The sequence below is a fragment of the Echeneis naucrates genome, chromosome 18, assembly GCF_900963305.1.
Source record: "Echeneis naucrates chromosome 18, fEcheNa1.1, whole genome shotgun sequence".
NCBI lineage: Eukaryota > Metazoa > Chordata > Actinopteri > Carangiformes > Echeneidae > Echeneis > Echeneis naucrates.
In genome coordinates this window covers 14,932,821-14,951,301 of record NC_042528.1, presented here as the reverse complement: position 1 = coordinate 14,951,301, position 18,481 = coordinate 14,932,821, and positions in this window count along the sequence as shown.

Below are 18,481 nucleotides of genomic sequence, written 5' to 3'. Positions count from 1 at the left end.
TATCCTTCTGTCTCAGTGCGGTGGAGCTGACAGAGCAGCTTGGCTATGTCCGACGTCATACGGTGATGCTGACAGAAAGGCATCCAGGGATAAAAGTATCTAGGCTCCCGCCCCCTCAATGCATATATAAAACATGGCCGGAGGAAGCATTCTAAACGTGGGCGAGGCAATCTAATGGAGGAGCACGGCGGTATTCCACCAGAAAATACTGAACAGAATAGGTGTTATCCTGTATTCTGGTGCCGTTTAACAGTTGTTTTGACACTGTCATCTGACCATACCATGAGAAAATTATGGGTACATTTTATAATAGATTTCCTTGGCCCCAAATAACATATTTGAATATATTAAAAGCTGACAGTAAAAAATGTATTTGATGACTAATAATAACATAACTGAACATAACTTGATGTTTCCAGTTATGACTTACCACCGTCTTTGACAGAATCCCCCTTATGTTGTCAGAAGAGCAAATATACCAAACCATGAGACTTCATTCATTCATTCATTCATGTATTCATCTTCAACTGTTCATCCGTTTCTGGGTCACAGGTGTGCTGGAGCCAATCACAGTGGGCAAGGGTGGGGTTCACCCTGGACAGGTCGCCAGTCCATCACAGGGCCAACACACAGAGAGAGACAGAGACACACAACCACTGCAGCCAATTTAGAGTCGCCAGTTAACCCAAACATGATGTCTTATCAGGTACTGGGAGGAAAACCTGTAAGGAAAACATATACAGAAGGGGGGTGGGGACTCCAATGGTAGTAAAAAGAATTTCCTGACTCTACTACTCACTTAGGTAGGTGAGGTAAATAACTCATCAACAGATGATTTTCTTTGCACCAGTCCACAAAGTTGGTGATGACCTCCGTGTACTCCAGATTGTTCCCGAGATACCCATCCAGCAATGGCTGTATCATCAGAGAACCTCTGGAGGTGGAGGCTGTCCATGTTGTGTTTGAAGTCTGATGTCTACAAGGTGAAGAGGAGGGGTGATAGAACTCTCCCCTGTGGAGGTCCCGTGCTGCAGACTAGCACATTAGACACACAGTCGCAAAGCCTCACACTGTGGTCTGTTGGTGAGGTATTTGGTGGGCCATGCAGCCAAGTTACAGCCCTCTCCAGCTCCTTCCAACTTCACCATGCCCCCAGTGGTCTCCAAGTGTGACTAGCATCTGTGCAGCAGGTAGATGACAGCGTCTTCCACACCAATGCCGAGTCAGTAAGCAAACTGTAGAGGGTCCATATCACAATGCACCAGGATACTTAGGTAGCTCAGGACGATCCTCTACATGGTCTTCATCAAGTGAGAGATTAGGACTATTAAATCTTTCAGCTCCCTGGGATGCATTGTCTTAGGAACTGGGACCACACAGGATGTCTTCCACAGGAGCAGAACTGTCTCGAGACTGAGGCTCAAGTTAAAGATGTGCAGAAAAACCATGCAGAGCTGATCTGTACAGTCCTTGAGAAGGCTAGAGCTGCTGCCATAAGGACCTGTAGTAGGGTGACCATATTTTGATTTCCAAAAAAGAGAACACTGGCCGCGAGATAGCCTACTTAAATGATACTCGCAGTTAACTCAAAGATTACTTATAATTGTAATATATATAAAGTTTACATGTATGGATAGAATATTTTGCTACATTACAAAATAATAGGCTTCTCAGAAGTAACTGAACATTCTTTATTATGCCTCACTTTTAATAAATAAATATATATAGATATATATAGGTATATACAGGTATATATATCTATATATGTATAAATGTAAAATCTCTTCTCTGTTAGATAAATCAACGTTTCACAAAGAACTCAGTCGACTTTGCTGAACTACTCTCACCTTGCAGTGCCTGTTCATGTTTCTGTGTCCACATCAGCTGTGAGATCCCCGGCACCTTTATTGGACACAGACACATATGTACCAACTTTGCACATGGTGCAATCAGCCTTCAATAAGTCCTGACTGGGTCAGTAAACCTTGAATTTTTGTCGCAGTTCATCTGTGAATGTGCATTTGCGCTTTGGCATCTTGAATGCTTCAGCTGCACTGCCAGTGTCTGTTGCTTTCTTGTTGTGAGTTTTTTAGATCTGCCCACAGGGCAGCCTCTCGGGGATTTTGTCACACGCTAACCCAAACAATGACAACCGGGGGACAGGGGGCACAGACATATATACACAAAGAAGGAAAACCATCAATTATTAAAAAAAACCCAGACGCCCCGTAAAAAGTGGACATGTCCCGGTTAAAGAGGACATTTGGTCAGCCTAGCTTGTAGCCTTCCTCGCCTCGATCCTCTCTTTACCTGGTCCAATGTGACAGAGAAGGAGGGGTGGGGGGGTGCTGTCAGGTCTGGAGTCTGCAGGGGCAGGGGTACAGTCAAACCTATTGAAGAACAGGTTCAGCTGGTTTGCCCACTCCCCGTCGCCTGATTCTGGGCTACTTCCACTGTCCTTGCTGTGTGTAGAGATGCTTTTCAGGCCTCTCCTGACATCCCTGGTGTTGTTTCCTTGAAAAGTTCCTCCAGCTTCTTCCTGAAGTTGCCCATCTTTATTTCTCTTCTCAGCTCCTTCTGCACCCTCTTTATTTCCTCCTTGTCCCCAGTCCTAAAGACCCTCTTCTTCTCGTTCAGCAGGGTTTTTAATTCAGGGGTCACTCAGGGTTTGTTGTTGGAAAAACACTGCACACTTGTTGTAGTTCCATGCAGAAGTTGATGTAGTCCGTAATGCAGGTGGACCATCAATATCCTCCTCGTGTGGGCCACAGAGCACTACCCAGTCTGTGGTGTCAAAACAGTCCCTCAGGGCCATACCGGCCACATCAGTCCATTTCCTGACACACAGGCAGTATGCATCCTTGATATTTGTATACAGTAAATCCAGTGTCCTACTTTCTCTTGTGGTGCAATTTACTGTGTGAATGTAGGGAGAGTGGAGGACAGGGAAGCATGGTTGAAATCACTGGAGATCAGTAGCAGGGCCTGGAGGTGTGATGTCTGGAGCTGTGAAACAACAGTGTGCAAGCAGTCACAGGCTGCAGTGGCATCAGCCGAGGGTGGGAAGCACAGTCATAGCTATGACATGTGAAAACGCCCTCGGGATGTAGTATGGCCGCATGCTAACCACTAGTAGTTCTTTAGTGCAGAGCTGCTCCTTTATGCTGATGCGTCCTGGGATGCACCACCTGTTGTTCACAAACATCACAATACCGCCTCCTTTCTTCTTTGCTGCTGTCCTTAGCTACCCTGTCCAATCTCACAGGCTGAAATCCATCCAATAAAACATGTAAATCTGGGGTCAGTTAATTCAGCCACAATTCAGCATAGCAAATAATGCCACACTCTCGGTACTCCCTCTGCATTCTAGTTAGCACCGTTAGCTCCTTCATCTTATTGGGTAGAGATCCCATGTTTCGAAAGGAAATACACATTTCAACCAACATACTAAAAACAAATGCATGGTTTCTTTAACATCAAAAATTATCAACCAACTAAAATATAAATAAATAAATAAATAAATAAATAAAATAAATAAAAAAAATTGGAGTCATTATAATCTTTTTTTATTTTATTTTATTTTATTTTTTTTACAGCCAATCATTACTATAGACCTATAATAATCATCAGGAGGCTCTCTGCAGTCTGGTTAGCGTTGTTAGCTCCTCCATCTTATTGGGTAGAGATCTAATGTTTTGAAAGGAAGTAAACATTTCAACCAACATACTAAAAAACAAATGCATGGTTTCTTTAACATCAACAATTATTGATTAACTAAAATATATATAAAAAAATAGATAAAATAATTTGGGGCCTTGATAATAATCTTTTTTTTTTTTTAAAGCCAATCATTACTACGGGTCTATAATAATCATCAGGAGGATGCCTCTCGCTATGTGAGTGCCTCAAGGGTAATGATGACAGCTCCTTGAACACAGGCAAAGGCTCTAATGCAAGTGGAGAGTCCTTCTTCAACTCCAGGGGCCTACTCTCAGGGTCATGTCCAAGCTGTCTTTGAGAGTCAGAACCTGCGGGGCCAATGCAGATTCTTTGAACTGCCTGAACAGTGCCCTGATATCTACCCTACTCCTCAAAGCAATATGAAGTTCAAATTTTTTTGTTTTTTAAATACAAAGTTGTCACTATGCCACAAACACGGACTCCTGGCCATCTAGCCAAACACTGGTGTACAAGTCCAGGCGCTGTTCACAGCCAGATGGAGTGACAGTGGTGACGGCCAATCACACATTAGCAAGAAACGGCAGAGCCAAGCAATGAGCTTGTGGGCTGTCTAAAGGGAAACTGGCTTCAGCTTGAGCATCCCTTTTCCATTTGGACCTAGTGCTTGACCTGTCTCCATTTAATATAGCGTAATACTGTTTTTGAATGGTAAAAACTGCAGGGGACCAAAACTGCCTTTTGAAAAAGAGGACACGTCCCCCCTGTCCCCTCCCCAAAATTACGTTCCTGCTCCTCAGAGTCTGTCCATCACCACTGAGAACTGTATATGACAGGGGACCAGTCCTGCTCTCAATAGTTCCAAGGGTCCATATCCATAGTTTTTAATAAAAATTGGATTACCAGGTATAAAACGTCTGAGCTCAGCTTTGCTTTCAGGATTAGCTTTTTGCATGCACTCTTTCTGTTCTATTTTGGATTTTAAATCTGGGAGTAACAGCTCAAAAGCATATCTTGGCCTCTGGAACATCAGCATCTCTGCTGGAAAAAACCCCCTGGTTGAATTTGCTGTTCAGTTCTCAAACGCGAGAACTGGAGAATCTGGAGACTTTGGTTTCCAAACTCTCCTTTCCTCCTTGCATCTTCTTCATCGCCTCTTTAAAGGTCTGAACTGCATGTCCAACCAATCCACTTGATGACAGATGAAAAAGGGCTGATGTTTTATCCCATTTGTAGACATAAAATCTGCAAACTCAGCACATGGCATTGCCACTCACCAATATCTGGGGTTGTCCATGGACACTGATACTTTGGCACTCTTCCATGGTTCCATGTGTAGTGGCTGCGGTCATATATGCGTCTATCCACTTAGAATGGGAATCAACAGCACCAGAAACAGCTTCCTAAGAAAAGCCTGCATAATTAACATGAAGACAGGCCCATGGTTTTTCTAGCCATTCCCAGCAATGTAATGGTTCTGTGGAGGGGGGTTTGCTGTTCTCTTGAAATGCCATACACCAGTAACTTCCCTCTCCACATCCTGATCCATTTGTGGCTACCAGACATAAGATAATATAAGATAAATCTTTATTGTCCCAGTGGGAAATTTGTTGTAGACTTCACAGTGTCTTCATAAAGAGGCACCAACTACAAGCTGACGTGGAGATGCTGATGCTGTCACTGCGCCTCTTGCACCTCCTGAGGGATTTTTCCGTAGCGTCGTGAGCAGCTGCATTTACATCCCACCAAGTGCCAACACTTGGTGAGCAGCAGTCGAGCTGGTTGCCGAGGACGCTAGCCACATGTTGGCTAAATGTTAATTCTGGGTGGTTCTAACAGCTGTTGATTTGGCTGTACCATGCCATCTTTCCACCAGTATGTGGTCATCCCCATGAGGAAGAACAACACCCTGGACTTATGTTATGGGAACATTTCTGATGCATTTATCACTCACGCACACCCCCCACTCAGCTACTCCAATCACAATGCTGTCTTCCTGCTGCCAGACTAGTGTTGTGCGAGTCATGAACGAATCGTTCAATACTCGAGAATCACTTTACTGACTCATGGACTCTTCTTGGACCCCACTGACTCATTCACTGACTCATCCCTGCTACCACCGTTAACTCACCCCTCCCTCCGGGTGAGCTACAAATGGCTGCAGCTCGCGATATATATTCAAGCCATAAAGATTAACGTATCACTCACTGACACACCTACTCCCTCCTTGTGAGAGAGCTCAGCAACAGGAGTTCTCAGACGGTTCTGAGGAAGAACAGGACAAGGTGCCACTACCTAGAAGGGAGTCTCGTCAGCCTAGTCTGCCAAGGTGAGCGCTGGCAGTTGGAAGCTAAAGCTGCCGCTGGGATAAGAAATGCATGAGCTGCAGAAGAGCCAACTGCTGGTGCAGAAAAGAGAGTCAAGTGAGAAGATCCAGGACTACCTGATGGAAGCATGGCCCCCCAGTCAACTCGGAGACCGACAACGACAACGCCAAGTGACTGTGGTTGAGCACTGTCACAGGCCATCCCCTGAGGTCCTGTGATAAAGCCAACCATTGCTACGAAAGGTTAGTGTTGGACGAATGGAAGATGAGGAAGCGCTCATTGAGAGGGCAAAGAGGACCCTGGCCAAAGGACACATGCTCACCCACGTGTTGCACACATTGAAGGGGGTGATCACCTCAGCCCTGTCACGGCTCTGCGTATGATCGTGCAGGAAAAGAGGGATGAGGTGGATTTCATGCAGCTTTCAACCAGTGGCACCACCCTGAAAAAAATAGGACTGGTGCAGAAGTGGGACCTGAAGAGAAGGTACTACGAGAACAAGAGGGAGAAAGGTGCACAGCAGCAACTTCCCAAGCCAAGCGTAGCATCAGAAGCAGGCCCGCTGAGAGACCTGTTCTGAGACCACAACCGCAGCAGCAGAATTACAACAGGCCACATGAAAGCGGACAAGGCAACCAGACCAGCAGCCCAGACCAGCCTTCCAAAAGCTGCCTACAGCACCGGCCAAGAAAGGTAACTATCTTCCACCAGAGGAATATAACAAGCTGACACCAGAACAGAAGCAGGCCCTCAGGGGGCCCAGCAAGTAGTGGCAAGTGAGGTGCGAGTCATCCTGGAACATGCCTACTGGGTTGGGGACGACATCTACTCTAATATGGACGGCTCAAAACTTTCCTGTATGACAGAGCTTATAGTTAAAAAGTTAAAGTCCTCTACTCTTTAGCTATGCTGCTGTAGGCCTAGGCTGCTGGGGGAAGGACTGAGCTTCTCTCTCTCTCTCTCTCTCTCTCTGTCTGTCTCTCCCTGTCACCCTCTCTCCCCCTCTCCCTCTTTCTCTCTCCCTCCATCTCGCTCACTCTCCCTTCCTCCCCCCTTGCATATGCTGATAAGAACCATCCTTCTTAAAAAACACTGTTTCACCCAGTTCTACGCATTTATACTGCATTTACTAACCATGTTCTGCCAAAGTCTCTGCCTCTCCCAGTTCCTCTTCTCTCTCTCCCTGTTCTCATCCTGCAGGTGGTGACTCATCACCAGCCCATGTTCCTGAAACACCTGCTGGTCCCATATCTTTATGAATTCTGTACTACAGTTTAACTCCATGAACTTCATGCAGCAACGTGTTCCTGTCTATACCGCCCCCTCCCCCAATGCCTATCTCACTCTCTCTCTCTTTCTCTCTCTCTCTCCCACTCTCAACACAACCGGTTGAGGCAGATGCCCACCCCCCCTGAGCCTGGTTCTGCTCGAGGTTTCTGCCTCTTAAAGGATGTTTTTCCTTGCCATTGTTGCCAAGTGCATGCTCATTGGGGGATCTGTTGGGTCTCTTTAAATCGTTTTATAAAGAGTTTGGTCTAGACCTGCTCTATATGTAAAGTGCCTTGATGTAACTTTGTTATGATTTGACGCTATACAAATAAATCTGATTTCATTTGATTTGATACTCAGAATCTGAATATGCATTCCTCAGGTACTCTTCTACTTCTGTCTTTGTTGCTTTAAGCTGCCCTCCCTTTTCCTGGTTAAACAATCCTTTAATAAATTTAAATGGGTCCCTGTAAAACGCTGTCCTTACATATTCTTTATTTTTCCTCTCTTTCCAAAGCTATTCAGCCCTTCTGAGTATTGCTAGCCTACTTCTCAATTCCTCTTGCAACACATTAATTCCCTCCCTCTCTTTCTCTGTAGCTCTTTTCCACTGCTTTCTTAATTGTCTTCTTTCTTTAACTAGTTTTTCCATTTCTCTTTGCCATCTAGACTTAGCTACCTGTACTCTTTCAACCCTCTTTCTATCTTGCACCCCAAATCTTTATACATCATAGGAGTAAATTATGTCTCCCATCTTCTCTATAGCTCTTCTCTATACCTATAGCTTGAGTTTCCTCCTAGTCTGTGCAGAATTATTGACAAGTCCCTGTTGACTGTCTCCCATTCTTTGCTACTATTTGCCCTTGGCCATTTAACTCTTAACTCTTATCTTTCTGCTCCATATTTCTCTCTTTGACTGGCCTATTCACCTTAGTGTCAGGTGCATCCCGTCTTATAACCTCCTCCTCTACCTCTGTGGATGTGTTATTGATATTCTTCGAACTGTGGTTTTCTACCTGTCACTGAGAAAAGTTCTGTATCTGTTCATCAATAATTGTTATTGAATTGGACTTTTAGATCTTCTCTATCACCCTTATAATATAGTATAGCACTCACTAATCACTAACCATAACAGGGGTTTTAACTGTTGTCTCTTGACAGTATGTGTCTCCCTGCAGAGCTGAAGTGAGGTCCAACTGTTCAGGAATATCACTGTGCTGCAGCTTTTCAAACCTCTCACTTTATTTAACAGTGTGCTGTGCTTCAGGGGCCAACAGCTTTGTTTACTGAGTGATCAAAGATGATGAAATCTTCATCATTGGACCCCAAGATAATCACTGTTCACACTGCCTCGGCTTGATGCTGCATCATTAAAGTGACAAATATTGGGCATATAATCATGTATTCTTACTTATTTTATACTCTAACCCTAAAACAGATACCATCCACATTCTTCCTCTCCATTAACTGAATATTTTAACAACATAAAGGCACAGGGTCAAGTTTAAGATGACAAGACAAACTACATACGACACTGTTGGTGAAAAGGAACATCAACTTGAAGGAAAAGAGCCTTGTATTATTAAAATATCATTTGGACTGTCACTCTTGACCTTCTATTGCCAATCTTTCAGAAATTATCATAGACTATGATCATTAAGGGTCATCATAAACAGGGTTTAGTGAATGAACAGAACTGAAGAAGTTGTTGTGAAAGTGTGAGTCTGAGGATTCAGGGTTTATAAGATATGCAGTGACCCAGCAGTTTTCCTTCAACTTGAAGACTAAATGTTCACTTATAGCCTAATATAACCAGCCTCCTGACAGGTGTCATGGTAACCACTGTGAATCAGTTAACCTGGCAGTGGTTATAATGTTATGGCTGATCAAATCAGAACTACAACACAGGCCTCAGACACAGTGTGACATATCTCAACAAAGGTGCTGTGTACAAACCAATAACATCATGACCATCATCATTTTAGTTTGATTCTGTCAAGACTAAGGAAGAACAACGCATACTATGTAAGCATTTGAAAGTAAAAAAATCCAGGCACTGTTATACATGTGCACACACTGCAAAAGGCTAATCTTCTTGTATCTGTAAACCTAAGACCCAGAAGCCTATTCAGGAGTCATCAGACAGTGTGTTCTGCAGGATGTAGCTCAGGATCTAAATTTAGAAATAAAGCCTCTGATCAGTTGACCTTTGTAAAGACACAGCACCAGCTGCCCCTGACCAGCCTTACCCTTCTCCCTTACTCCCCTCCTCACACTAATGCAAATGGCTCAGGCCAGACAACAGCAGTGTGTCTGGCCTATGAAGCCAGTCCCCTCTGTATAGTTGTATTTCACAACTGATTTTTGTACTGTTTTCTCTCTGGTGACTTCACCAAAAGAGAAAATAGAGCTGCACAAGTTGGGATGAATATTGTTAGTACTGTAACTTCTTAGGGAACCCTCATCCTACTACTTTTACCAATATTGCTCATTGAAACTCGTTCTTTAATAGTTCTCATGTTGATCAAGTATGTCAACAGTCTGCTACTTTAAAGGTATTCTTAATTAGGTTTGATTATGTTCTCAATCCAGGAGTGGTTCTTTCATCAGTCTGGAAATTTAGCAGTTTTCTTATGACTCAAGATCTTGAACTCGAAACAATCTCTTATCAATGTGTTACTTTAACAAGACTCTTATTGATGTTGTGTTTAGATAGTTTAGATTGTTCATTAATTGATCAGCTCAATTTAACATGTTGTTAGTTCACTAATGAACTGGGTATTTTTGCATTGAAATATTAGAATATTTCAATCAAAAAAAGGATTTACAACACAGAAATGTTCTGAAAAGACTGTTCATTTATTTCTCAGTATTTTGTTGAGCTTCTTTAGCAGGGATCATTGCGTAATTACAGTGTGGCATTAAGGACATCTGCATGTGATTCTGCTGAGGCCTTACTATTAGATGTCACATTTCTTAAATAGACTCATGTTTGTTCATATTAACTATGGCTTGTCCAAGCTCACTAAAGTTATTCATAGAGTTACACACTGTACTTGGATCAATCCTTTCCACCTTGTATATGCTTCCTTTAGACAATATTATCAGGAAGCACAATTTTCATCGCCATGCAGATGACATTTATTGATGAAGGCAAATAAAACGAATCTGCTAGATTTACTTCAATCATATCTGTCAAGACATAAATCAAAACATAAAGGCCCAGATGACCAGGAATCTTTTATTGCAAATTTAGAAAAAATTGAAGTTATTGTACTTGACCCTAAGCCCCTCAGAGAAGCATTATATTATCATCTAACCAGTCTGGGTGGCATTACCTTGACTTTCAGTGCTGACCAGAACATGTCCTTTGGTCCTAGGTCATCTCTAGAACGACCCTGTTTCACCTGCACAATATTGCGAAAATCACAAACATCCTGTCTCAGAGGATGCAGCAAAACTAGTTCATTGCACTTGTTACGTACACTGGACGACTGTAATTCATTAGTATCAGGATGTTATGACAAATCTTTGAAGAGCCTTCAGCTGATTCAGAATGCTGCTGCACCAATATTAACAGGAACTAGACCATATTTCTCCATTGTTGGCTTTTCTTCATTGGTTTCTGGTAAAATTCTAATAAAATCGCCATCCCATGTTCCTGCAACACCTGCTGGTCCCATATAGCATGAATTCTGTATTACAGCTCAACTCCATGAACTTCATGCAACAACATGTTCCTGCCTACACCCCCCCCCCAATGCCTGTCTCTCTCTCTCTCTCTCTCTCTCTCTCTCTCTCCCACTCTCAACCCAACCGGTCGAGGCAGATGGCCGCCCCCCCTGAGCCTGGTTCTGCTCGAGGTTTCTGCCTCCTAAAGGAAATTTTTCTTTGCCACTGTTGCCAAGTGCTTGCTCATCGGGGGATCTGTTGGGTCTCTTTAAATAAATTTATAAAGAGTTTGGTCTAGACCTGCTCTATATGTGCATCAAGTGCCTTGATGTTACTTTGTTATGATTTGGCGCTATACAAATAAATCTGATTTGATTTGATATGACCTGAAATTCATATCGCGGTATGAATTGAATCCCTTCATGGTAATGGTATATAATGCGATATAAAATTATAATGGAAGTGTTTCTTAATGCGTTATATAGTCCCTTAGCAAAGCTAAATAACAGACAGAAACAGAAAACAGATATCAGAACTCAAAATTAAAACTCAGCAAATAACAAGTTCTGACATTTTAAATAAAAACAGTACACAGGCTATTTTCTATAATGGCAAATTTCTATAATCCAATGCTTACTCTTTTTACATTGGGGGTATTCCTTGAAAAAGCTTGCACAACAGAGGTCTGCAGCAGGGGCGTTGCTAGCCCTGCAGCTTTACAGGGGCACAGGCCCCCACCCAGACACCCCCACCCCCATGCTCACTATCTTTTTTTTTTAAATCCAAACCAAGTCAAAATCACTGACGAGCACCATTTTCTTTTTTAAGCAGCTCCTCCTGCTCTGTGGTCTCTGTGCTTAAAATCATTGTCACACTGAGGCAGATGTGTTGATGTCATCAGCAAGCGTTATCACGATTGGTCGGTAGAATCCAAATCTCTAGCGTAGGCCAAATTCATATAATATAATTTATACCGTCTACCTCATATCCCACACACACCTATCTCATAAATGTTTAAAAAATCCAATGATTGATTCCACCCTCTCTGCTTGGTGGAAAATTCTGGAGACTACAGATTCCCAATTGGAACTATGTATTTTTTCTCATATCTGGCACAACCCAGACTTTGTGAATAGTAAAGCATTATTTTATCTTAGCACATGACAACCCTAGCATCACTAAGCTCTACCCAAAAAAGAAGAACATTAGCATGTGGCACACTAAAACCATTATGTGAACAGTTTGAATACATTTTTTCATGATTATTATCTGCAACCTATGAGCAGAATGAATCAGAACCTCTAGGTGGCTGTATACAAATGAGAACAGATCAAGTCAATCAGTCACTTGTCCTACATGTTGTAGAACATGGCACACATGGCATTGGACATGAAAAAAATGTATATTTCAAAAGTAATATCACATGCAACAGGTTCAACAGGTACACTTGATGCAGGGAATGCCATAACTCTAACTGCCACCTTGAACAAAGAGAGGAGGGTGCGCCTGTTCATGGCCCAAAACTGAAGGCAGCTCTGTCCATCACAAATGCCCAAATAGTGATTCAGCTGAATTTGGGGGCTGGAACTTGAATCCATCCTCTGTTTTTTGCAGTATGCTGAGAATAGCCCAGACTGATGCTCTGATAAACGTGGCAGTCAAAATATTTGGAACACTTTTCAATATAACACTCTCCAGTACACCCTTATCACCCTCTAAAACTTCAATAATAACTAAAGTAGAATTTTCACCTTTCTGACAATGTCAACAAAACTGAAGTGCTCAGTGAGTATATCAACACATTGAAAACATTTCTTCTATAGCCTATTTGTTCTTAGGTCTGACATTAAAATTTGATTACTACAGAAAACACAGCATACTTGATGTTTTCAGGGGCCAAAACATCAGAGGCCAACCACATGGAGCCAAATGAAGGATCCAGAAGAGCAGATTTTAGTTATAGAGGGTCAGAGAAGGGCAAGGTTGCTCCACCACTCTGGTAATCTGCCATCCTCACATTTACAAAGATCCCACTGAATCTTCTTTGGAGTGATCCTTGCAGGCTATAGATCAAGCCACCCAAGTAGCACACTTTCTCTTTTTGATTTTGCAAGTGATGATTAAGAGAAATGATGCAGGGTACCACAGCACTTATAGTGACAAATTTTTCTCCTTGTGTGAGATCCGTGGCTTCTCCAACAGGTTGAAGAACATCCACTAGTTCCTTTATCTGATTCCACTCTCTAGCTGTGAATACTGTGTTTCTTTGTGTCCCACATCGTCAAGAACTGTACAGTTTCACGTGGTCACAGTGAGTCGCTAATTTCAGTTGCTTCAGTGTTCCATTCCAACCAAGTAGTAATAGAGAAAGCGATTCCACACTGTCCAAACTCCTTCTCAAATGTATCTTGGAAAGAGGTACTTGTGACCACCCCTCTGTAATGCTCATCCCAGATTATGAGACCCTGCTGATCAGAAAGAAGCCCACTGTGAAGCAGGTTATAGTCTGGCCTGAGGGAGCTACAGCACTTCAGGACTGCTTTGATTGCGCAGACTGGGATTACCGCCCTGTAGCACTCACACCAATAATAATGAAGTGCTTTGAAAGGCTTATAAAGCAACACATTGTCTCTAAACTCCCCTCTGTTCTGTAAAAGTAAATATAGCTGGTTTAAGGCAGGTTTAAGGCATTGAACACCATTATAGTGATACAGATACTGTCTTTTAAAACTGCAGAAGCCTTTTCAGAACCCTGAAAAACATCAACAAGCAAAAGGCAGCCGGATAGCATACCAGGGCACTCACTGATGGACATTTTTAACACGTCCCTGGACCAGGCTATTGTCCCATCATGTTTTAAGACCTATCACCCATCACACCAGTGCCCAAAAAGTCCATAATAACCTGCCAGATGATTACTGCCCTGTAGCACTCACACCAATAATAATGTGCTTTGAAAGGCTTATAAAGCAACACATGGTCTCTAAACTCCCCTCTGTTCTGTAAAAGTAAATATAGCTGAGCGGTGTTCTTTCCTGACAGACCTGTTTGTATGTAACACGCTTCCTGTTATGAAGTAAATGTGCTTGCAGCATATTGTCTTGTTCTCCATCTCATCTTTGTTAACATGTACAAGTCTGGTTGTTAACACCCTCTAGCTTTGACCCCTTGCAGTTTGTTTACCACCTGAACCGCTCAAAAGAGGATGCCATCTGCTTTGCAGTCTCCAAAACCTGGACAAATGGACCACCCACATGTGGATGCTGTATGTTGACTTCAGGTCAGCATTCAACACGATAATCCCCCAGCACCTGGTAAGCAAACTGGCACTCCTGGGCTTCAAGAGCACTCTGTGCAACTGGATCCTAGACTTCCTCTCAGAAAGACCCAAGTCTATACAGGTGGGGAAGAACACCTCCTCGGTCGCCCCCCTCAGGGCTGCATCCTGAGTCCTATGTTCTTTACCTTGATGACACATGACTGTGTTGCCAGGCCCACTACCTGTCATATCATCAAATATGCAGATGACACCACAATAGTGGGCCTCATCCGCAACGACGACGACCAGGCATACAGAGAGGAGGTCAAGCAGCTGGTGAACTGTTGCAGCAGGAAGAACTTTCTCCTGAATGTGGACAAAACCAAAGAGATTGTTGTTGACTTTATGAAAGATCAATCCAGTCATACTCTGCGTATAAAAAATACAGCAGAATAAAACAAAGCACAGCAGCATTTGCATTTCCTCCACAGGATGAGAAGATCACACCTCCCCCCTCCTATCTTCACCACTTTCTACAGAAGCGCCATCAAGTCAATAATGAGCACCTGCATCTCTGTGTGGTGCGGCAGCTGCACGGCTGCAGACTTGGAAGGCCTTCAGAGAGTGGTGAGGACAGCAGAGGAAATTATTGAGACTTCACTTCCTTCAATCATGAACATTGGCCACAAACGCTGTCTGACTAAAGCAAAGGACATTATCAGAGACTCCATACACCCACACCATGGACCGTTCTCACTGCTGGGCTCTGGTAGGAAGTACCACAGTAAGAAGAGAACAACCAACCTCTGTGACAGCTTAATCCCAAACCACTGATTTTGCACTGTACAATCGTCAACTTGTATTTATTCATTTATTCATATATTTTTTTTTTGAAACATTATCTTTTTTCTTTTTTAAGTATTTGCACATCTACTTTTAATGCTATCACAGAGTCAATGCAATGCAATTTCATTACACTGTGCCTGTGTACCTGAATGACATTAAAGTTTATCTATCTATCTTATGTGGAGAAAAGAGCTCAACCTGGAAGCTTTGGCGAGAGCTGCACTGAGTAATTAGATGTGCAAAACATCGACGTCTTGTCTAGGACCTTGTACTCAAGACATTTTCAACTCTTGCTCTGCCACAGTCAAGTTGTTTCATATGTCAAAAATCAAGGTCGTCATCTTTTTGTAGTGAATGCCTTTATCATGTTTATTTCTTGTTTCATTATCTAACTTAAAAACCGTGTTTCCCCTAATATAATGGTAGGGGAAACACTGTGTACCTTCCTTGTCCTATAACATTACCCTCTCTACTAATGTTAATTCCTGTTTATGTCAATGTCATTATCATCCTCCCTTATCACCCTTATCACCCTTTAGAATGTTCTCTGGCACATTTCCATTGATGAGGGAATGCTTCTCTGCCATGGGTGCCTGGCTTTCAAGGTGTACAATCCCTCAAAACCTATAAAATATGGCATTAGATCCTACACTTTGTGTGATTCAGAGACAGGGTACTCTTTTAATCTCAAACGTGCAGAAAGTGCACCACTCAGAGATAATTGTTTCTCTTAGCTGCTTAGCAGATCATGGCAACTCTGTTGCCCTGTGGAAGTGTATTCTTGTCTTGAAAACCCATGTCTGTGTGACACCAAGAAAGAGCAGAGGTGAACAATCAGTCATTCAAGGTGTTGGAAATGCCGACCTTAGGAGGGAGTGAACACCTGCTATGCATCACAAAAAAAAGTTTGGCAAGATAAATTGTGAAAATGGTGACAACATTCCATCAAAGTGGCCACCGAGAGAAAGTATCAAAACAGAAGCCAGCTTGTATTGTTGAATACAGCAATGCATATATTGGTTTGCAAAAAAATTGTTCAATGCTTTTGTCATTTACAAAAAAAGAAGATGCAGGGTTTGCACATGAACAAGATTGTTGAAGGCGACATCCTAGTATTGCAAATGTTGTGGTGTCTCCTTACATTTTTGGGAATGTTACACGTACCATTCAAAGACACATTATATTGCCTGAACAAATCAGTCAATTCTAATTGCAATCAATCATAATCAATCAATCCTAATCCTAACCAATCACTTCAATACATCAATCAGTCATGAATTATTATTGAAAATGAAATTGTTGAATATGGAACTTTTTATAAATAAAAGACTAAATTGATATGGATGAAGAATAATCGATGTTTGTAAATATGTAAAGTTTATAAGGTACTTTTGTTTTGGTTTTGGTAATTTTGGGGAATGTTGGGATATGTTCAAACTGATTATTATTATTATTATAGTTATGATTCTTTAATTTTGTTATTTTGTATACAGTGTTCAACTGTAAATGAGAAACAATATATAAAAAAAAATATCAAAAATATAAAATGCAAATCTGTTTTATCTTGAAAATAAATGTCTGATTTAAAAAAAAAAAACAATTTTCTCAGTTTTTTGTTCAAAATGTAATTTTTTCATGAAAACTACCAATATTCAAATTAGGGCTGAACAATGAATTGCATTTGCAATAATATTGCAGTAAACACAATTTTCTAATCACAACATGGGCGATGACAATGTGGCCACGAAAAAAAAGAAGCGGTCATGTGATACGAGAGAGAGCAAGCGAGAGCGGACCACTCGACTGCATCAACTCTTTATGCTGCACCTTAGCATGTTGTGCAATGGCCTCTGGTTCGATGGAACCATCAGAAACTGACTCAACTCAGACTTTAGTTTTGATGAGCAACAGACAGTAGTGTGGAATTATTTCAGTTTTAAAAAGGAAGATGCTGCGCAGCTACTTCACAGGGCAACACAACAAACCTCTTCCAGCAATTAAAAAAACACCACAAAGCCATTTATGACATCCGATCACCAGTGCGCCACACACGCTAAACCCAAGACAGGCATCATTGTCTGATATGTTTGAAAGAGTCGTTCTGTAGAGGGTTAGGGTTAGGGTTAGCCTAGTCCTAAATGGCATGGGGATGTCACTCAGGCAATAACTGATTTCATTGCTAAAGATATGGTGCGTCTCAACACGGCGACCAAGCCTGGGTTCACAGCATTGATAAATACGCTTGATAAATGGTACAGTATGTGCATCAAATCAAATCAAATCGGATTTATTTGTATAGCGCCAAATCATAACAAAGTTACATCAAGGCACTTTACATATAGAGCAGGTCTAGACCAAACTCTTTATAAATTTATTTAAAGAGACCCAACAGATCCCCCGATGAGCAAGCACTTGGCAACAGTGGCAAGGAAAAACTTCCTTTAAGAGGCAGAAACCTCAAGCAGAACCAGGCTCAGGGGGGGTGGCCATCTGCCTCGACCGGTTGAGTTGAGAGTGGGAGAGAGAGAGAGAGAGAGAGAGAGAGAGAGACAGGCATTGGAGGGGGGGGTGTAGGCAGGAGAGAGGAGAGGAACTGGGAGAGACAGAGTCTTTGGCAGAACATGGTTAGTAAATGCAGTATAAATGCTTAGAACTGGGTGAAACTGTTTTTTTTTTTTTGTTTGTTTGTTTTTTTTAAGAAGGATGGTTTTTATCAGCGCATGCAAGGAGGGAGTTAGAGAGAAAGCGGGAGAGGGGGAGAGAGGGTGACTGGGAGAGACAGAGAGAGAGAGAGAGAGAGAGAGAGAGAAGCTCAGTCCTTCCCCCAGCAGCCTAGGCCTATAGCAGCATACCTAAAGAGTAGAGGACTTTTTAACTGTACGCTCTGTCATACAGGAAAGTTTTAAGCCTGGTCTTGAAAGTTACTAAAGAGTCCGCCCCCCGGACCGATGCTGGGAGTTGGTTCCATAGAAGAGGAGCCTGATAACTGAACGATCTGCCTCCAGATTTACTCTTGGAGACTCTAGGAACCACAAGTAAACCTCCATCTAGAGAGCGGAGTGGCCTGCTAGGACAGTAAGGAACTATGAGCTCTCTGAGATACGATGGAGCTTGGCCATTAAGAGCTTTATACGTTAAAAGAAGGATTTTGAATTCTACTCTATATTTTACTGGCAGCCAATGAAGAGCAGCTAACACGGGAGAGTGATGTGATCTCTTTTCCTAGTTCCTGTTAATATTCGTTCTGAATTAACTGAAGGCCTTTTAGAGATTTGTTTGGACATCCAGATAGTAATGAGTTACAGTAGTCCAGAAGTTACAAATGCATGGACTAGTTTTTCTGCATCATCCTGAGAAAGGATGTTTCTGATTTTCCTAATGTTTCTCAGGTGGAAGAAAGCTGCCCAACTAACTTGTTTTATGTGAGGGA